Genomic DNA, 5,725 nt, shown 5'->3' with positions numbered 1-5,725 from the left:
TAATTTTTCATGATATCTATTTGTCCCAACCTTTGTATAAGTAATACTTTATTTCTTTAATACAGTACAGTCTATGTTTGGATTGCATTGGATTGAGATTAGATATGTAATAGTACAGTCTATGGTTTGGTGAAGTATAAGATTGGATAAAATAGTTATATTAAAATATTTACAACTTTTTAAATTAATTGAATATTTATTTTAAATTATAAAAACTCAAACCATCATATCATCTTGATTTTATTAATAATTATTTTAAATTATTTATTAATAATCATGATTTTATATAGTAATTAATTATAATAAACTTGAATTGGAGATATATTAATTATTTTAAGGGTTAATTCTTTTATCTTATTATGAACTGTTCATCTTTATTAATCCAAATGGCAAGATAAAGGTTAAAGGCGTCAGTTATGCAACTTAATATCATAAATAAAGGGTTCATAAGAATATCAAAAAAAGTCACAGTAGGTTGACCCAACAAGTAATTATTTATATTATAAACAAATGTTAATTATCATTCAATATAATATTATAATTTTAATTATGAATATTAAATTTAAGTATACCAAATTAATTAAAATATTTTTAATAAGATCATTTTTTAAATATATATAAATTAATTGTTTTGTATAGGATTGCAGTGAATTGAAAAAGATTAAAATAAATTAAATTTATTACTGTTGGGTGTAATATAGGGCTAAATATAATTAATTAATTTAGAGATGGGAATCTTTTAACTTTAATTTATGACAAATTGAAATACAAATTCATGACTATTGATTTATTGCAATCTAAAGGACATTAGATGCAAGTTGAAAGCGGTTATTTTCATTGTCATCTCATTAACTTTTAAACTATTGGATTATGCTGGATCGGTGGCATATCCAATTAATGACTGGAGAGACTACCGTTCCAACTCAACTTTTAAAAGAGTTTAGATTTTATATTTATTTAAATTTTACACCGATAGAATTATGAGATTTTAGGAGCGGAAGAGATTTAGATTTTGTTTTTTTTGTAAAACCTTATTTTTAATCCTAATATATACATTTTATATTTTTTATGATTTTTATTTTTATGCAAGAGGATCTGTTAGTTTTTAAAAGTTTTATTAAGAGTGAAAATGAAAGGAATAAGAGCTGTTGAGTTTGCATTTAACTGAAGGGAGAAATCTGGGTATTTTTACATCAAAAAGCTAATATGGCGAGGTCATAGTGAGAATAAGAGAATCTTGGGACAGTTTCATAATTCAAATAAGTTGTTTTATATATAAATTAGGTTGTTCTCAAAAAATGAAGAAGAAGAGAGAAAAACTCATAATGAAGAAAGGAAGAAGGAGCAAAGGAAAAGAAAAAAGAGAAGAGATGGAAGAATGAGTTCGGTCAGTTTTATCTATTTAATTTTTCTGCACTTAAGTTAATGATACTTGAGAATTAGACTGAGATTTATGTTATTGACCTACATTCTTGTGATGAATTCACTGAGTTACAAGGAATTGGTGATTTGATTAAGAATTTAGTTCGGTTTAAAAAAAACATTTTACATACGTTGGTGTATAAGCTTATGAAAGTTGCATTGGTTTTACCAGTTATGACTGTAACTGTTAAAATGACTTTTTCTACAATGACTCTTGTGAAAAGTCGGTTATGCAATCGAATGGGAGATCAATGAATCAATGATTGTTTGGTCACTAATATTAAGAAAGATGTATTTGATATAATTGACAATGAGATGATTATTCAATGTTTTCAGAATATGAAAACTAGTCCAGGACCGTCGTAAAAAAATTGTGTTTTTTGAAGATATTTATTTATATTTTATAATTTTTTATTAAAACTCTGTTGTAATGAAAAAAAAAAAAGGTGGTTATAATTGGTTTCTTTGTTTTTGTTTATATTTTGCCCGTAGAGTGAAATTATTGGATCCGCCGCCGTGCTGGATCAACTGTCATAAATTTGTGTTTACAATTAAGTCATAAATTAAAATTAAAAGATGACAACAACACATTGATTTAATAAATATTTGATTAAAAAATTAAATTATTTAAAGGTTTAAATAAATAATCATATGTATTTTAAAATAACAAATTTGAAACTAGTCGGCAAGGTTGCTCGTCGGCGAGTTTATGGAGCAAGTCCGATGACATCGCCGAATGATCTACCCAATGGTGATAATGGCAAAAACTTAGTCGACAACATTTCGTTGGAAAGAGCCAAAAAAGATTCGCCGAATCTCAGGGTTGCAGTATCGAAGGTTGTTTCTCCTATAAAGATGAATTTTGATTGAAAGCATCTACTTTTCTTTCTAATGATAGATTAGTTCCTGCTCCTTGGAATAGAATGATGCATTTTTGTTATCAGAAATGTTTATGGAACTTTTTGTTGATATTGTTTTACTTCCGCCATGTCTGGTAGTCAATGGGGCATATTGTTATTGTTAGTGTTGATTTCAGTATTTCCATTGCACGATGAGTTAGTTTGTGCATTTGTGGCTCTTGCATATTCTTTTTGCTTACCTACCTGTATTTTAACCAAGCTAGTCTTTTTTTTCTAGGACTTACCTTACTCTTCCATCATTCATTCAAATGTAATGGGACCAAAGCTCTCACAATTACCTATCAGAGGAAGTAGGTATGATGTTGACGGACTCTGAAGATGGTGGCATCTGGTGTTGTTGTAGCAACTCTGGTGCAGCCGAAGTAGTGTCAAACATAAACTTATGAATTCATCTAATTTATTGTTGTTGGAAAATATGGGCAGTCATAATTTTGGAAAAGGAATGCCCAAAAAGGTTTTTACTGAGATGAAGAAGACATTTCTTGAATGGTTCATTTACTGGTTCATTTGTGAAATTCACTTCTTTGTTCAGCATTCAGGTATCTGGTCCAAGCCTAACAGCGAGAATTTCACCCAGTGCATTGGCAATCCGAAAAATCACAAAGTATGAAACTTGTACTTTGTGTTTGTGTTCCTTATGTTTTTAGCATCCTCTTAGTTCCTAATTCTTGTTTCTCTTGGCAGAGCTAGATGCAAAGACAAATGGCTACATTCCATAATGCTAATGCGGGCTTGAACCAGATGAGATTTGGGGTCTGCTGTTGTGTGTTTTATGATTTCTCTAGGGTTATGTTGTGTGGTACAACTTATCTGATGTATCTGTAATTTTATAGTGCAGATTTTGTGATATGGTTGCCGTTGCTAAGATAATGAAGGCGACGCTTGTCCTTCCTATGCTTGATCATACCTCTATACTGGGCTGATGAGGTTTGATTCATCTATGCACTTCTTCAATTAAGATATCTGAAATGGTGTTTGTCATTTTACTCTTTTAACATGTATAAACATCAAACTCAACTTTTAGCATTGCTGATTAACCAATGACATTTAAGTCGATTCTTGAATGTTGAATAACTTGGTCACGAAAATTGTGGTTAAGTTTTGAACATCCTGTGCTAAATTGGTTGCAAAGTGGATTCATAATCCAGAAATTTTACCATTTCTCCTCTCTTTTACTCTCTTGCTACCTTAAACATTTGGCACATACATTTGTCATTTTGGAAGTTGTATTTGCATTCTTTCTGAAACAAAAATTATTTCTGTGTGACATCTAGTATAACTAATAAACTACTACATATCTCTTGGTTTTCCTGTAATGATCTATCTAATCTAATCCATCTCATTTATACACTGCAGTGGCTTCAAAGATCTGTTTGATTGGAAACATTTCATCAAAACACTTGAGGCTGATATCCATGTAGTTGAGAAATTACCACCTGCCTATGCTTCTATTGAGCCTTTCAACAAAACACCGATATCTGGTCTAAGGTCAGTACATGTTTTAACTATAATTCAGCTGCTCAGCATCTGCTGGACAAAACACCATCGGCAGGTCTTATGTTTACTACTAGAGTAGGCACTAAGCCACATGTCATTAAACGCCAATGCACTTTAAATAATTAAGATATTCACACCAGCATACAAGTGATTATGATTTGCCATTGTTTGAAGTTTCTTTGCTATATAACTCCTATTGTTGTAATCTTCTCTAGATGGAGTAATAATCTATTAACTGAATTCTTTTGTTCAGGTTAGTTATTACAAAACAGAGGTGCTCCCATTGTTGAAGCAGCACAAAGTAATCTATTTTACCCATACTGATTCTCGATGTGCCAACAATGGAATCCCAAGATCCATACAAAAGCTGAGGTGCCGTGTAAATTATAGGGCATTAAAGTATTCAGCCCCCATAGAACAACTGGGAAATACCTTGGTTTCTAAATGCAAGAAAATGGGGGCCCATATCTTGCTCTTCATTTGAGCAAGTTCTGATACTTTTTTAAGACTGAGTGAGTGGAAAATTTTTCTTTTTTCCTCGGGTGTTTCTGGCTTGACCTTTTAAAAAAAATATAATGTGTGTATTATTTGCTCTCTCTTTTTGAAGTCAGATGTTCCATTTTGTTTTTCTAAAGGCTATCAATATACTAACTTTTTATATTTTTGTTCATGAAATTAAATCCCACTATAATATCTACAGTTCTGATCCTGACAGCAAATAAGAGAAACTTTAAACTATCTGCTTTATCTGATTATCTTGAGACAATTGCATCATTCCGAGACAAACGCAGGCTCAGTCACTTTCGGTTTCAATCTAGACAATTGATTTAGATTGAATATGATTTTGCAGAACTACCTTTTAGTTTGTGAGTTAGAGCTTTGGCATTAGGGAATGTGATCTGATTGTCCCCGGGGTCTATACAAAATGGGAAGCTTTATTTTGACTTCTAGGTTTTCTAATAAATGTTGTTATCTCTGAACTGTTACTCGGTGTACCTGAACTCATGCTAACTCAGCTACTGATTTCTGATCGAAACCACTAAATGTTCAAATTCCCATAAAGATTTAAATGAAAAAATTTAGTTTTGTCTTCAACCTGTGTATAGATTATGCTTGCTCTTTTTTGTTATAGGTACGAAAAGGATAGCTTGCATTTACGGGGTGCAGTCATAATTTGACAGTGGAAGAAGATGATGAGCTTCGTAGGATGCGATACAGTTAACCATTGGAAGAGAAGGAGATTTGGAACAAAAAAAGATTGCTTGGCGGCTGCCCATTGACCCCTAGAGAGACTTCACTTCTGCTCAAGGGCTGGTTTCCCAGCCAGCACCAGGATTTATTTGGTAGCTGGTGAAGCTTACGGGAAGGAAGCATGCAATACTTAACGATGCCTTTCCTAACATCTACTCTCATTCCACTCTCTGTACAGAAGAAGAATTGAATTCTTTTGAAAATCACCAGAACATGTTGGCTGGTTTAGACTATGTAGTTTGCGCTACAGAGTGATGTATTTCTATATACCTATGATGGAAATATGGCAAAGGCATTTCAAGGTCATAGGCGGTTTGAGAACTTCAAGAAGACTATCAATCCAGACAAGTAAAATTCTGACCTATCTTAGCTCATGTTGTCGATTTCCATCCTAAACGTGAATATAATTTCATTGAAACCTACTTTTCAGGATGAATTTTGTCAAACTTGTTGATGAATATGATGAAGGAAAAATTTCATGGAAGAAATTCAGTTCGAAAGTGAAAAAGCTACACAAAGACAGAGATGGAGCTCCATATCTTAGGGAGGCTGAGATTTTCCGAAGCTGGAGGAGTTTTTATGCGAATCCATTTCCAGGATGTATTTGCAAACTACATGAAATAGATAGGTGGTAA

General features: G+C 32.1%; 1 pseudogene; it reads left to right on the top strand.

Annotated features, from left to right (window-relative positions):
• The first annotated feature begins 2,757 nt into the window (after positions 1-2,757).
• On the top strand, positions 2,758-5,725 carry LOC116126310 (annotated as a pseudogene).

The sequence above is a fragment of the Pistacia vera genome, unplaced genomic scaffold (genome assembly GCF_008641045.1).
Source record: "Pistacia vera cultivar Batoury unplaced genomic scaffold, PisVer_v2 Contig179, whole genome shotgun sequence".
Taxonomy (NCBI): domain Eukaryota; kingdom Viridiplantae; phylum Streptophyta; class Magnoliopsida; order Sapindales; family Anacardiaceae; genus Pistacia; species Pistacia vera.
This window is presented reverse-complemented; position numbering and strand designations above follow the sequence as displayed.